This window comes from Aythya fuligula, chromosome 1 (genome assembly GCF_009819795.1).
Source record: "Aythya fuligula isolate bAytFul2 chromosome 1, bAytFul2.pri, whole genome shotgun sequence".
Classification (NCBI taxonomy): Eukaryota; Metazoa; Chordata; class Aves; order Anseriformes; family Anatidae; genus Aythya; species Aythya fuligula.
Window position 1 is genome coordinate 92,164,396 of NC_045559.1, and position 16,287 is coordinate 92,180,682.

General features: G+C 44.1%; 1 protein-coding gene across 5 annotated transcripts in view; it reads left to right on the forward strand.

The window, feature by feature from the left end:
* Positions 1–16,287, forward strand: part of BBX (BBX high mobility group box domain containing) — a 131,952-nt gene that overhangs the window by 4,128 nt on the left and 111,537 nt on the right. For all 5 annotated transcript variants that reach the window (XM_032183525.1, XM_032183512.1, XM_032183534.1 and 2 more), the window contains exon 3: positions 10,888–10,976. The gene's annotated coding sequence lies outside the window, so the exon portion shown is untranslated. The remainder of the gene's footprint in view (positions 1–10,887; positions 10,977–16,287) is intronic.

A 16,287-nucleotide genomic window follows, 5' to 3' on the forward strand; every position in this document is an offset into this window, starting at 1 on the left:
TAGAAGCTTTAGAGGAAGCTGAGAAGTACATTTCCTCATAGCTTAAACGTAATAAAAATAACATGGCTATTTAAGGGGCGAGCAGAGTTTTCATTAGATTTGTCCGCAACGAGAAACTTCCATTTACTGTAGGGAGCTCTTATTTTGGGAAAAGTGAAGACTTGTTTTATTGCACAGTTCTCAGTAAAGTAGCTATTTGTGAAGGGAGTTCAGGAAGTCAGCCTTGATGTGCACGAGAGGGCTGGGTTCTGCTCTTGGGTAACAGGCACCAGGTGGGGTGCTGCTGTGTTGCAGCCTAAAGGGGGACATTCCCCTAGGAAGGGGCTATGTAAACAGTTCAGAAACTGGCCACGGCCTCAAAAGTTTGTTGCACGCTACCCTTCCTCCCAGCATAGTGAGCTGATAACTGCTTCAAAGCAGACACACCATTTAGGGGACTCTTATGTAGGTTTTAGTGTTGGGGTAACTTCAAACACTTAAGAAACTTGCCCTGGATGCTTTTGAGTTCTTGGGGGCTGCTCGCTGTAAATCCAGCACCTGCAGGACTTCAGATGGCTTCAGCAGGTGTTTCTTTTAGGAAAGGAGTGTAGGAGTGATGGTGAGAGGAATTCACCCGTGTTTATTTTCCCATTCAAGGGAAAAAAGCCTTTCTCTTTCATAGCTGTTGTGTGTGCAATTAGAGATATTCAGTGTCACATTCTCCACATAAAGTATCGGAGGTAACCGTGCACTTACATTGCTGTTCCATCCAGTATGATCGTAATGCACTTTGTTCGTAAATTAGCGGGTCCACAGCTTGCAATCTATAAGCATGTGAACATGCTGAAACACATGGCACACCTTGTTAAACTCACCAATACGATTGCTCCCGTTCAGAACTGAAAGTTACTCCAGGCTGCTGCTGCTCGTGGTCTGTGGGCTGAGGATATGCGGCGTCCTGGCACGGGGCTCGTAGCAGAGTGTTATGCAGGAGGGAAACTTTGACCAAGTGGACTGGGGAGAGGTGCTCTTCCATCACAGGTGGCGGTGGGGAGCAAGCAGGTGAGGCAGGCAAGGTGTTTGCACACTCGCACGGAGGCTCTGCTGTAGTGTGAAGGCTGTAAACACACCTGCGGTGACATCCAGGCAGCTGTGGGGTGACACGCTGCCTCTCTTCGGACAGCACGGTGCACGTATGCTGTTCAGGACTTCAAGTTTATGTGAGTCTGGTGGCTCCCAGATGGAGGAAGATGCTACGAATAAAAGCTGGAACTGAAATGAAACTCTTGTCTTAATTTCGGACTGCCACAGAGGGCAGCTGGAGGCTTGCAGGGTCATAGTTTACTCTTGGAAACTCAGCCATATGTCCCTTCTCCACCTGCAAATGGAGACTGATGATACTTCCCCGTATCATTAAATCATACGCTGCCCATATATGGGAACAGTTTACCTGAGTGAATTAGGTTTGTTTTAAAGCAGTATGGATAGTGCTTTGCCTTGCTGTAACAATTTATGTTTGCTTTATTACTTAGGAGTCTGTACAGCTGGCTTGACATAATAGTCATGTGTACTTCAAAATGCTTCTTGAGGAAAGAACAGTTAAAAAGTCAACTTTCTTCTGTAGTATTATCTTTATTCCTTTTCCTCCTACTTTTTCACCCTCATTCTAGCGGTGTCATTGTCAGAAGTTTTTTTTGTTCTGATTAACTTCAAAAGATCGTTAGAACTGACTTCTGTTTTTTCACTACTACTGCTATTTTTTATTTTATTTTATTTTTTTAAAGATTGGTGATAACGCCCTGTTTCTATCTGAGAGCAGTGTGCTGAGCCTGGTACTAGTGGCTGCATGTGAATTTCACAAAAGACTCCCACGGCTGTCGCTCTGCTTGACAGATTTCAGAAGGGGCAAGACCCGAACCAGCGCAAGGGTTACTCAGGTTTTAGGAATGGATTGATGGCCTGCTGTTAAACTGCACTGCTTTAAAATAAGTAAATAAATCACGCCCTCATCTCTGAACGACGTTGTTAATAACTGGCAGGTGTAGGCATTGCCTGGTTCATGTGCTGGTGTCCTGTCTGGCAAAGCGCGTAAGCCATGCTGTAATCGTGCACCCCAAAACAAGGAGCAATCACCTTTATCCCTGTTCTAGGCATCTGAGATACCAAACAGCGAGGCAGCAGAGGCTTGCCTACAGTCACTTAGCAGGCTAGCATGAGCAGGGAATGCAATAAAATCCACATCTGACTGCTTGGTCGTGTCCTTTCCCTTGGTGCAGGCTGCCTCTGAACCTTGCCTAGTAAATGCTTGTCTTGACAAGTGAGTAGTCTTGCTGGCTTCTCTGCCAGGTGGGCATCTCTTCTAATAGCCTAATTTCCTTCACAACACTACTTTTAAAAAATAAATTAGAGTAGTGTGAAGTTGCTAACTGCCAATTCAGTGATATTTATGGACAGGAAGGCCTGAAGTAGAAAGAGAGTAAAGTAGGAGGAAAGCTTGCTTAGAGGTTTTGCCACTTAATGTGGTATTTTAGCCATTGTGTATATTACGCTATTTAATACTAACTAATTAATGCTAACTTCTCTGTGTTAACTTTATAATATAAGGTATTGTTTTTCAGGGGGAAATTTCTTTAAATATGCGTTGGTCTGAATGGTTCTGTGTAATTAGATCAATATTCATAATCTAATGCTGAGTCACAATTAACTTTTTTATGGAACGTGCAATTGACAGAAGAGGCTGCTCTGGCACTCTGGCCATATTTTGATAGATAGGGTAAGTTACCAATTTAAACTCTCATTTCTAAACCCAGCAAACACATTGCATGCTGTAAGATTTTAAGATTTGCTGGAAACAAGTGTTTCACTACTGTGAATGTGAGTTGGCTTTGATTTTAAAATAGAGCTCTTACTTGAAGAGGAAAGCAAACTTCACTGGGTGCACAAGTATAGACCTAATTGTAGTATTCTCACAGTGGTGGCAGCATTTTATTATTTTTAGTATTTATAGATGTGATTGCGTAAAAGATGGATCAACAAAGAGGAAAAGCACGGTTTTGACACTTGCCAGTGTTCCTGCCTTTTCCTTTGTAGGACGCAAATGCATAATGTAATAGCAAGTCCTTATAAGCATGGACAATTCAGCATGTGAAAATAAACTAGCTTCAGGCATCTCTGTGTACAAAGAAGGCGAGTACAACAAAATTTCAATTTTTAGCGAGGGGAAAGAAAGTTAACTGGATTTGGTGAAATTACACAAAGGAAATCACTTGCTTAGGAAGCGAGGAATTTCTATCGGCAGTCTTCCACCCGGGTGTTTCAATGCAAGATATTTTAGAACACGTGGAAATCGCTGCAAGTAAGAAATGGCATTTTACTGACCCGCTGTGGTACTGAGAGTCTCCTTCAGCAAAACTGAACGAGATTCAGAGGACTTCTACAACACGGCATCCACAGCACTTAATTCAGGTGGAAGCTCTCTTGACAAGAAGCTTAACAAATCCTGTCTTCACCTTCCCCTGCTGGGTGAGGGGAGGTGGCAAGGTGCTTCATCGCTGTGTCTGCTTTTTGTCTTTTTTTTTCTGAAGGCAATACATACGTAGCAAACTGCTGGGGAGCCTGCTCTGAGGCACTGAAAGCACACTGACCCCGTGCCCTGCCGTGGAGTTGCTCTCCTTTCTCCCCGTGTCAGGGCAGCACCAGGAAGGTTTCTGCCATCCACATTCTCAGGAGGGACTTCTCCAGGTCCAGGCACACACATGAAGGCCGGCTCCTTGTCAGTGCTGATGACGGATGAGTTGGCCCATGGCAGGATTCAAGTGAGGAAAGCTTAAACCTGCTCCGGGGCCCCTGTTGGGCTGGGCCACGTCTTGGGGACTGCGCTGTGCGGCTGAGCAGTGCCGTTAGCAGGAGGGGGACTGCTCAGTGTCCTTCACTGCTGCTTGGCTGGTGGCTTCGAACCCATACCTTTCAGTTATTTCCCCAGTATGTCTTTTCCTGCCGGTTATGTAAGGATTTTTAAGCACGTGTGTTGTCAGAAGTCATCTTTCTTCTTTTTTCCCTCTTCTTTCTTTTTTTCTCCATTTGTACCCACATTCTACACAGACAGGAATTACCTGACAGTGCTAGCGAGAGCTCTTGGGAGTGGATAAGGCCTGGCACGTCACATGGTAATAGTTGGGATTGGCTTTTGCAGTAGTATAGTAAATCTTTGGTCTTCTGTGAAACAAATTATCCTAGGTTTTTGTTTCAGTGTGTGACAAAATGTGTTATTTCGTGGTCGTCAAAGCAATATTTAGGAGTACGGCATCGTGAGAGATCTGGAAGTGAAGCTTGGTAAAGAAAACCTTGGTAGAGAAAGGAGGGAGTGAGGGAAAAATTGATTTCTTATCTCTTTCCATCCTTTTCAGTGTGAAATAACTCCACAAAAGTCAGCAGAGCCGAAACATTGGGATATTCTGCATTAAAACCCACCCATGAAAGTTAGGAGGAAGTTGCTTTTGTTGTTGTGTTGTTGTTTGTTTTGCCAGGCTGATGAAAAGGGCACTTTTTTGGTTGGACATGTTTGGTTTGCTTTCCACGAGTTTCCTTTGAGCTATGGCAGATCTATAGTGATCCGCATTGTGCTGGGATTTCTTTATTATTTTTTCTTTATGGGGCAAAGCATGGGGATGTCCGTGCGTCTTGTCCGTAGTCCCCCAGCTACACCTGTGCAACTGGATTCCTGAACAAAAAGCCAGCAGCAGAGCCATGTCAGCAGCGTGCACCCCTTCACAGATCTGCCCGAGGTTGCTGGCAGCCTGCAATTCCTTGGGAAAGCTGCAGATTTTGCATTATTCTTAATTATTGATGTGCAGGTAGTCCTGCCGGGGTCATGCGCCCGGTGCGCTCAGTAATCAGTGCACGAGCTGACGGGCAGCCCCTGCCTGGCGGTGAGCAGCAGAGGGAGGGCTGGGAAGAGAGGCAGCGCTGAAACAAGCAGAGTTCCCTACGTGGGGAAGGGGTGGAAGAGCCTGGAGTGTGAGAGTGCCGTTTGGGAGGTGTACCTCTTCTGGGAAGCGTGCAGTTACTGCGCGGGTGTGTTTGCTTCCCGAGTCTGCTATGTGGCTCAGCAAGGAAAGCGTTCTGATGTATTGCAAATCAATGGCTGAGGAGTATAGATTGGGGAAGAAGCAGTGTTGTTCTTCCTCTTTGCAAAAGGTTTCTTTGTACCCAGATCTCACGTTACATAGTGCAAACTGCCCACCTGGCTCGGTTCTTGAAATCGGTGAAGGCTCTGCCACAAACTTGGGAGTTGCAGCACTTGTGTCATGTTTGGACCTCTGATAATTCTTTTTTTCTTTAAGTAAAATGTCTGTATTTGTATTTCTTCCCTCTAATTTGTTTGGGATACTCTCTCGCACATTGTGCTAAACATCAGTCATCAAGGGCTCGTAATGCATTTTGAAATAAGTATGCAAAATTGCAGCATGATCCGGTGCTGATTATAGAGCTATGGCATAGGAATTAATAAGAAAATAAAAATAGCATCATTAATTTCCAGCTGCTTTTGGAGAAACAGAGGTGTTTGTAGGGGGAAATTTGGTGTCTGCAAAATGAAGAGTGACAAAGCTGGTAGCGAATACATTAAAGCAGGTACCTGTTCACACTCTGCACCCTCCGTTCCATGGATTGAAAAGGTGTTCAGTGCCTGCAGAGTGAGCAGAAGTTCCCATGTCCCTCACTGAAGGCTGTTGGACTAAATAAAGAGCACAAGCGTCAGAACCAGAGCAAGGGGAGGAAGTTTTCAATTTTACTTATCAGTATAGAAAACCTTAAATAAGGGAAGTAAAGCATGGACGGCTACGTGGAGCTGTTGGATGTACGTGTCCCTTTCCCAGTAACCCAGAAGAGCTGCCTGCACGTGTGTCAGAGGAAAACTGTCCTCGGCTGTTCCCCTCGCTATTAACTCGGTATTTTCCTTGCACCTCTACGTGCCTGCCTCCGCGTTGTTGCAGAGCACCAGCTGCTTGCATGGAATAATTCTGATGGCTGAAAGTTTTTCTGGGCAAAACCTGGTGCTGCAAGAGCCCTCGCAGGGCCTGGACGGTTGGATTCATCCAGAGGAAGCTGTCAGAGGAGCCTGGATGTGCGGCCACGGACTTTGCCATCTCCACATACTTTGCTGCTCCTGCAGGCTGCCTGGCTGTTCAGGTGGGAGCTCCCAACACCCGCCAAGCATTCCTGGTTTGTAAGCAGCGTTGGAAGATCCTGCCCCTCGGAGAGACACGAACGGAGGACACTGGTTGTGTATCCACACGTGGCAGCGGACTCCTGGCGGTGTCACCAGCCCGTGGGGGCACGAGGATGCTGGAGCTGCTGTGAGGAGCAGACAGCCTCGTCTTGTCCGAGGGCTGTGCTGCTGCTCCCTGTGCCACGGCGATGCGGTTCCTGCGTGCAGCCCTGGCTGGCCCCACGGGGCTGCCTGCGGGGTTCATCGTCGCGATTCGCGAAGGGAGGTGGGCGGCCAGGACAGGCACAGGAGGCGAGGTGGGTGTCGCGGACATCCCCGTGCAGCTCCAGTCTCCCAGCGAGGACAGTACCCGCTCTCTGCCAAGAATCCTGCAGGAAGTCTGGGTGGCTTTTGGAGCGCTGTCAGACTTTGCAGACATTGATGCCCTGCTTCAGCCCTGCTCAGGGCAGGCGGAGTGAAAGCAGGGAGGTTTTTGCACCCCATTTTCCTGGCCTTTGTGAGCCCCTGGGTGCACACGTAGCCTTGGCGTTCCAGTTCTCTCTAGTGAGCTGATTTAAACTTGGTTTAAATCGGTGCTTTTAATCTCATTTTGCTTTGGTATTTTTGTATTTGTTTTCTCAGAGGCAATCTCTATTGGTAGACGACCGTTAAAATGCGTTGCTAAATATAGCCTTTACACTAAATTTGGCACTTCTTTTTTGTTAGTTCAGGGGCTGCAGTGTGTGCCCGCACGTTTTCTAAACGATTGCATGGCTTACATGCATTTATTTAGTTTGCGAAGTTTTCCTTTAGGATGTGACAAACCATACTGCTCTTAGATTGTGGCCTTTGAGTCCTGTGTGCTGAGGTAACACACGTGCACACTCGCACAAGTTAATGCAAATAGTGTTTGCACGTAATGTTTTAAACAAAGTATTGTCCCTGAGAAGGTAACAGACCCTGATGTAACCAAACCAAGCTTTTAGACCCGGGAAATCTAATCCCTGTCTGTTTTGCATTCTCAGCTGAGAAGGAAAACATGCTTTCTGGCTTTTTCAGTTCCCTGTTAGTTTTTCAACTTCACCCCAAACTCCCTTAAATGACTAACTTGGCGCAGAGACATTTTCTATGCAACTGCAGGGGTAGTCACTGCTTTCAGGTAACCTCAGTCTAAACCTAATTCTTGTTCCTGGTACTTTGAAGACTGCTTACCTGTTCAGTATTTGAACTTTATCTACATCTTTGAAGTCAAACATCTATAATTTTAATTTATTATAAATCGAGTTATAGAACATTACAGTAGAAATTAATATTGTTTTGTTATAATGTAAAGATAAATTGCAATTAAGCATGCCTCATTCATATACATTCAGCATCAGTAACATCTGATTTAAATTTGAGTCTGATTTCTTTGTTTAGAAAGGATTTTATTTTATCTGTTTCTGTTAAGTTGAATATGTTTTCTAAGACAACTTCAGTAACCAATAGCTGAAGTTTCTGCGTGTAATAACAGATGTATCTTCCCACATTAAGGAATGTAGAGTAACTCAGTAGATGACACTGTGGCTGTATTAACTGGTTTTTTTTGTTTGTTTGTGGGAGCTGGACACTACTGGCTTCTAGCAGGTACAGATCAACAGATATTCGTCTGTTTACACAGATATATGATTAAATTAAAAAACAAAAAAACTAGCAACACAACTAACCCACAACTGAAATGATTATTTTAAAGTTGCTGTGGCAGTCTTCTAGACTGTGAGGCATGTGACTGTGATTTTAGTGTCAAAGGAGGAGTTTATAACTTCCAGGAATGATTCTAGCAGCACTGCTGTCCAGAAATCAAAAAGTGAAACCAAGTTGGTTGCTGAGTCCATTTTGCTCAGCTTCTCTAGTGTATTAGATGAAGAAAGGGGTTTAAAAAAAGAAAAGCAAATGTCACAAACTCTGTGGGATAGCAGGGGTAAAGAATTCCAACCGCCACCCTACCAAAATATTAATAGCATCTTGACAGAGTCAAAGAGCTTGATAACATGTATTGACTCTGCAGCTCCACGCCGTTTTTTTCTGCGGCAGGGGCAGTGCGTAGCAGTACGTGTGGCTATTAAGGAATGCAGATCCAGGCCTCAGGTAGCGGAAGGGTTGTGCTCAGAAACGTGGAGTGTACCTGAGGCCTGGTGGCACAGTTACACAAGCTATTTGTATATTGTGATTTAGCTCCCCCCCACCAGGAGGAGGAGTTGCACACTTCAAGAACTGTATTTTATGGCCTTCCTTCCTCAGCGCAAACAGGTTTTGTGATCTTGTCTCTGTGTCCTGTTTCTCCACACTCTTCTGTACCAGTGCGTGGGGTATGCCGAGTAGCAACAGTTGTGTTGGGGCTCTTGCGTGACTAAATGCTAACGTGTAAGGTTGGAAACCTGAACAGCAATCAGAAGAAAATTAAAGCAGAGGTCAAAATGCTCTTGTAAGTCAAAAATGTTTAGAACAGTCAACGAAAAAAAAAAGAAATGGGAAAATTACTGAATATTCTCTAAACTTTTTCATTAGACAGCATGCCAGAGTAAGATGAATCACTCATCCTGAAAGGGTCGTCGTTTTCATTCTCACACGCGTTTGGTTCAAGATCAGCAAGGAAATAAGCAGTCACGCATTTTAGGCAACTTTTCTTGTGGAAGCCGTTTATTGCTGAAGCATTCGTGTGTTATGAAAGTGCCTTGAAACAATTAGCTCTTGTTTAGCATAAGTGTTTTAAACAGATCGCTTCAGTAATGTGGCTGATTTTATAGTTACTGCATTTCCTTAGGATTGAACTAGTCTTGTTCTAACTTGCATTTTTCCTCCCCCCTTAAATATGTGAAATGCTGAGGCTTTCTTCCCTTTCAGAAAAGAAGTATTTGAGCCAAGATTTCCTCGGGAGAGCTGGTATCTTTGAGGGAGTTCTGCCAGAGATGTCTCAGGGAAGCCCGTTCCTCACACGTGCCCAGCGGTGCTTTCCTAGTGGCATGCACTGAAATGGGCTACTGGGCAGGCTAAAAAAAACATACATATATATATGGTTTGTATAACATATAGGGGATGTATAACATTCACCTGGGTCTGAATTCCGACTCGATGCGAGCTCATGCAGTTGCGCCGAGGCTGTAGGAGCAGAGCTGGGCTGTGTTTGTCGTGGAGATTCTGGCAAAGCCAGCTAGGAGCACTGCGTGCTAAAAATGCTGCTTAACTGCTTGGGTAACGCTTGGCTGGGAGAACGAGGCACCCTCACTGCTCTGCGGCTCTGTTTCGGAGGGGGAGAGGGGTTGGTCCCAGAACTGCAGGCAAAGCTCGCTGCCTGCAGGAGCTGTGCTGCAGGAGGGCCCATTGCTTGCTCTGCGTTCAGTGAGAGGTCTGATGTTGACTTAAGTGGAATAAATGTGGACTTGTGGCAAATGCCTTCACGGACCTCACTGAAGAACTTATTCTTTGGGGGTTATCTGTGCTTTACCTGTGCAATGATACCAGTTATTGGTGTGAATATCACTGTAGCACAACTGTGGGTTGAAGTACGAGCAGGGATACGGTGAACTTGGAATGAAGGTACCGAATGCCCTGGTAACATTTTCAGCTTCAGAGACCAGAACAAGCTGTCAAATCCCCTCTATAGGGGCGTGCTTGCGTTTCTGTAAGTTTGCTTTTTGGCCTGTGAAGGTATGCTGGTGTAACAACTGGCACAAAAGTGAAGCGTGCGTGCAGATAAATCCCTTGCTAGGTGCCCACTAGCATCCTGGTCGTTGTTCTGATCAGGTCCTGCTACAGCTGAAACAAGACCTTCTTCTAAGGTGACAGTGTAATGCGTGAACTACACTCCCAACAGTGTTAGGGGCGAAGAAGAGTGATCTTGGAGTGAGTCTCTAGTAAAATGTGTATGTACCATGCACTGAATGAACTTTTTGGAAGTATGACCTGGGGCATATGCAATACTGTATCTAATACAGCTCACTGTTTAAATATTTTCAGAGGGATGGGTGGAAACGTCTTCTGCTTCTGCGTTTATACTTTAGCAAGCAAATGAAAGGTTAGAGCTTCCTTTTAGGATTCTGGCAAAGAGAAAATCGTGCTGATAGAACGGGGGGGAAAAACCTGACTAGTTACGCAGTTTTACCATTAACTTGCTTCATGATCTCAGGCAGATCGCTTCTTTCTTTCTGTTTCTGTGTTTACAAATTGGAGTGGCGATGGTTTTGTCCTTTGTAAAGTGTGATGCTATCTATGGGTAGAAAAACTGGATACTGAGTAGCAGATCAGAAAGTAAAGAATTGTCCAGACTCTATTTTTTTTGTTTGTTTTTCACCATATGTTTGCTCCATAACAAGGTGCAATAGCAGTTGTATTGATAGAGTTGTTTTCAAATACTTAGAGGAAAACTTTACACCGAGGTTTAGTTGGGTTTAAAATCTGTGACGATTTTTAAAGTCTAGAAAAGATGCTTGCTTGCTTCTTCCTCTAGGGAGGTGGACTGCAGGTTGACTTTCAGCATTTCGTCCTACCAAAGAGTCAAAACACTTCACTTTCTAACCAGATATATAAATGGAAAAGTGTTGAAGAGCATACTGTAGAATGCAGATGGTGTTGTCATTTATGTATGTTACTTATTTTGCTAAACAATAATACGTTATTAGGGGATAATAATGCTTTGCTGTCATACTTGTGTACTTTTACAGGCATCAGCTAACTACATTTTAGAGACACTTCAGAACCAGAGTTACCACCCCCATTTTGCAGATCGCAGAGTAGACCCGGGGATGTTCAGGTAAGACCAGGGGATGGCAAAACTTCTGAACTTCCTGGCATTTTTGACATCACTGTAAAATTTATAACACCAGCTACCTCTTTGTTACTAAAACCTCTGCCCTATGTCTGAACACAGTATTATTTTTCCATACTGATTGGGGGGGGGAGGGGAGTGAATTGCTATCTGTCAAATTTCAGGCTTACTGGCTAAGAATTTGCAAACTTCTAGCAAATCTGCTACCATCCAGCTTCAGTATTCAGAACTGTTCTGGTACATCCAATAATTTATGCTGCATGATAGAAACTTAACCTTGTAGGCGAGAGCCTCTGGACCTGCTGTTTTGTTCTTCCAACCCAGGGTTTCTTCTGAACTCAGTGCTGTATGAGTACTGCCCTCCATTCTTCCCACTTCTTTGAAAGTGACCTTGCAAGGATGTATGAGCATGCTCTGCGGTCTGAGATGTGTGGAGGTGATAGAAATGTATTTAGCTCATGCCTGGTACCAGCAGAAAACATCCTACTGCTCAGAGGACTTTATTAGGCCAGGCTTGGTCTGCACTTAAATATTTCAGCGTGTTCAGTCCAGCAGTTCCTCCTGAGCTTCCTGCTCTGAAGGTGGGCATAGCTGGTGTGGAAGGAAGCAAGCACTGCAGCGCTGTGGGGCTCTGTAGGAGACTTTCTTGCTCAAGTCCCAGGTTTGCATTCCTAGTTTTTAGCAGCAGTTCACTAACAAGCAAGCATAATGACTGTCTTTTAAAGCAGATTGGACTGAGAATCATTGTATCTCATGCTTGCTTTTCTTAGGCTAGTATTGTTCGGAGCTGTGGACTTTTGTGCCGACCTAGGGTTTTAAGTGTGTTCTGCTTTTTTAGTTGGCACTCGGTCTTGAGCATACCGGAACTCGATTTCACAGAAAACTCTTTATACCTTGTTCACCTGATTTCAAATCCAGCTGTCTGCATTCTCTACCGTGAAATAAAATAATAGAAAATCAGTAAAAATTGGTGGATCCTAAGAAAGGTTTTCCCCATCCTTGCTTTAATGTTACAGTCAACATTGTCAGTTGTTTTTTTTTTTTTTTTTTTTAGCTGCTCCCAAGTGTGAATCTTGTAGACTAAGTTTTTCCTTTGTTGGGTTTATCCTTAAGACAAGGGTCATGAAGGGTTTTCTTCTGAGGGAGATGAGAGAGAATTACTATTGTAAAAATATTTATCTTCAAGAAGAAATAAGGAAAAACACCTTTTAAAATAAATAAGAGGAAACAGCCTATCGATCTTATGGAGATTGTGCTGAAGACTGTTGGTGCTGATGGCTTTCCGAAGAAATGATTTTTATTTCACAAGTATAAAATGCGTTTTCATTGTTATTTTTTTTTTTTTGTTTGTGGTATGCATGTGTGTGTAAGAATTCTTCATTTGTGGAGAAGACATCTGAGTATGCTTTGTTATTTTAGGGCCCGGTCCTGCAGTGCCTCTGTGGTAGCAGTCCCCTAAGCTACTGCAGTTGCCAGGTTGAAGCCTTAGCGGCAGCTAATCGTATCAGGACCCGATCCTGCACCAAGACATTTTGGCACAAATCCTTGGGCTTGTGTACACTTCTGGGTAGGCTGTTGTGGCTTGGCATCAGTGAAGAAGTTGGTAAGGATGGATCTGATTGTGGATTCCAGTTGATGAAGCAGCAAGGTTCCTCTTGGAAATCTAATGAGACTTGTTATGTACAGGGGCTTATAAATTCTGTAACCTGAGTGATTTATTTTTTTTTAGTGATACTTCTTAAGAAATAGAGATGATTACATTCAGAACTTTCTTCTTTTCTCCATAAAATATAAGGCTAAACAGTTGACAATAAAAGGAGGTAAATAAAGATATTGATAAAAATGATAGTGGTAAGTGGCCCAATGGCAAGATTTTTGTTTTTTAAACTTTTTTTTTTTTCCTAGTTATTACATAAATAAAGTAACTTATTTAACTGCTTGGAAAGTTTCCTCAACAAAAGTTTGCAAAAGTGTTGTGTTTTTGCAGAAAAATAAATATTTCAAGAAAAAGTAAAACAAATCTTAGCCTGGCAGATATGGAGAAGTGTTTCAGATAGGAACCAGGCTGAAGCCATGCCGTGATGCTTCCTTGACCTGGCCCAGATGCTGCTGAGATCTCGCAGGTTTATGCAGAGTTAGTGCTGGCTGGTTGTCATGGCTGGTGTTCAGAATCCTGTGGACGACAGTGAGAGCTGAAGAGTCAGAGACTTCTCAGTCTGCTGCTGCTTGCACGTGCTGCTGTTGTCATTGCCAAGACAAGGACTTCTGGTCAGGGCACGAGAAGTGTCTATGCTGTCACCGTTTTCAAGCCATCTTGTAGAATGAGGTAGTAGCTCAATTCCCTGGCGCTGCTTTGAGTGTCTAGGCACGTAGGGATCTTCCTACTGCATTGCTAATCTCGCAGAACACAGGACTAGTAGAGAAATAAAACGAAGATGAGAGGATAAGGCAGTTACCAACGCTCACTTGCATCGAGGTGGAGCTTCTTGTAGAGTCCCGTTGTTTCTCTCTAGTGCTTTGTGGTGGTGCTGAGAGACTAGCAGTGGGTGTTGGATCTGAGCCCCTCTGGTGCTAGAGAATGCCATTGCTTTTTCTCTGCAGCCAAGGGCAGAAGGTGCCTTAGATACATGTCTGCAGCCACAGCGAGAGTGGTTCAAGTGGTACTCCAGAGCAGGGAAAGGGCTGAACCGAATAGCTCCTGACGAGGAGGTGTCGGTGTTCCTAATGCTCAGAGTGAGGGGAGCAAATAGTGGTACCTGGGCCGTCCTGGCAAGGCGTTGGCTCTATCTCACCTCTGGGGTGCACAGGGTGTGTCCTGTAGTCCCCGCATCTTTCACAGAGCTCCTCTCCATCTGGGTTTCCTGGGGTGGAGAGCGGGATGCACAAGGACGGCTGTGAGGAACATCGCGGTGTCATCCAGGTGCAGTCAGAGCACAGGCACAAGTTGGTTTGAGAAGGATCCTCAGCCCAGGTGTTGTCAGAGATTGTTGCAGACACTTCCAAACATGGACTTGTAAGTTAATTGTCAGGCTATTGGGACTTTAAAAGTATGTGGGAGGAGATAAAGGGGGAGGAATATCAAAGCTATCAGAGACAACCCTGCTGTTGAAGTTGCCAGGGAAGCTCGTGAGGGTGTAAAACTTTTTATCTGAGAGCACACAATTTGTGTCCCTTAGGTATGCTGTGCCAACTTGATTCGTTGCCTGACAATTTGTCATTGTTTCACTCTTTAAGAAAAATGCATTCTGCTTATGGATGAAAGGGGACATTCCTGCTGCATTTCCTTTGGCTATGGGGCTGTAATTATTGTTCTTTGGTTTATTTATGAGCTATTGAGGCCTTTACTGAAGACAATTTGCTTATGACGTTAGAAAGTTGTTCCTGTTTTGAGCCTGACAGTTTTTCCCCTTACTAGAAGGAAGTCCCGAGGAGTTCAGTTTTCTACAGTTGGCATGAATACAGTGTGGTAAATCTCCACCAGGTTCAGCGAAGATATTTGGGAGGCATGTGGGTGGTGAAAGTGCTCCTCAACTGTTCTTGCATTTCTATGCATCTGTGACAACTCACTGAGCTCTGAGAACAAAAAGGAGCGGGTTCATTGGGGCTGGTGATCAGGTTCATGGATTCACATCATCCGTGCTTCTCTCTGCATTTTCATTTTTTGTGATCTGCAGTGGCAGATGTTTTGTTTAAATAGAGAACCTCACTTTTGCTCTGTCCTTTGCAGCTGCTGTTGTCTTTTGCACCTCCAGGAAGTAGGTGTGACTGCTCACTTGTCTTGAGCGGCTGTAGACAAGGTGTAAGATGTGAGGATGGAGATCCAGGGACCTTCACCTGCTTGTTCCCGCATTGAAAAAGTTCTCCTGTTCCAGTTCTTGTTCTTCTTTGGAGAATTTTAGTAGTTCATGAAGTCCTCCACATATGGTAGGGCATGGAGGGGAATGACAAGGGGGAAAAAACATTAGCTAGAAATGAACTGTCAACTTGCAGTTTAGTGATCACGTAGAATCAGTTCTTTTGGGAGAACTGGACAGGTGTTATTGCCATGTTAAAAGTTAAGCAAATATGTAATTCCTTATAAGACTAAGATTATTATTGGGTTTCAGAATTGCACCTGACAACATGGATTTTCAGCCTAAATTCATATTTCTATGTGGAGTCTATTTCAAATATGTGAAATTTACTGTTGGTGACAAGTATTTGATCACAGTGTTATTTTAAACTTGGATGTATCAGCAAAGAGCCTGTCCAAAACTTAGGATTCTTGACAGCTATTTAAATATTTAAAACACTCTCCATGTGATTACTAGATCCAGCAGTTCAACTATATAAACAATGCTAGGAATAATGAACCAGAAAATATTCAAAATAGCATACCCTCTCCATAAATATTTCTCTCTCATTTTAACATTCACTATGGTGAAACTCAGGGAAAGTAATTCCTAAATGTTTATTTGTTTTCACTGGCTTGCCGCTGAAATAGGCTTTCAGGGAAATCCATGGAGTCCCACAAGGTGGCAGGAGCTAACTGTTCTGCACCAGAGCTGTGGTCTGAAGGAAAGTCGAGGTAACGAATCAATTTCACCAATTGCATGCATTTGGATCATAAGCAATTTAGACCAAACATCAGAAACCCAGCTTGCACTTCTGAATAATTTAGGCAAATTGATAAAATTCTGTCCTCAAGAATGTTCCTTCAAAAAAAAAGAAGTTTGAGCATTCTTACTAAGTCAACAAGAAGGACCTTCGTTTTTACTCGGTGCTGCTGCTTTGCTTGTAATGTGTGCATCGTTGCTGCAGAGAGTGGGCTTGAAGCCCTGCAGCAGCTAGCTGGCATACAAGGCTCGCAGTTTAACAAATTGGCAGTGAGCATCTCCAGCACGCAGGCTCACCTTGACATGATGGGGATGTTGATCACGAGGACAGACACAGCAGCTGGGGCTGCAGGACTGCGCGAGTGAAGGAATCCTTTGCTGCTTTAATGAGGCCATAGAGATGTTTCTCTTGGAAACTGAAGGATCAAACCAGCATTGGAAATATCCAAGTGTGGGGATTACTGGAAGTCTTGAAAATAGCTCATCCTAATTAGTGAGACTGTAGGCTAGTATATAGTGCATCAGGCTGAAATGCAGGGGATTTATTCGCCGTCTTTTCACTGCCCCAGTCCCCTGGAGTTCTTGTTTCACCTTTTCTTGCTTTTGTTTCCATTTACCTGCTGGTGGTCTGCTCTCTCTTGAAACACTTCTGTGATCAGGTTGTGAGAAGCACCACCAAAGAAAGGGTGTCAAGTATGTCT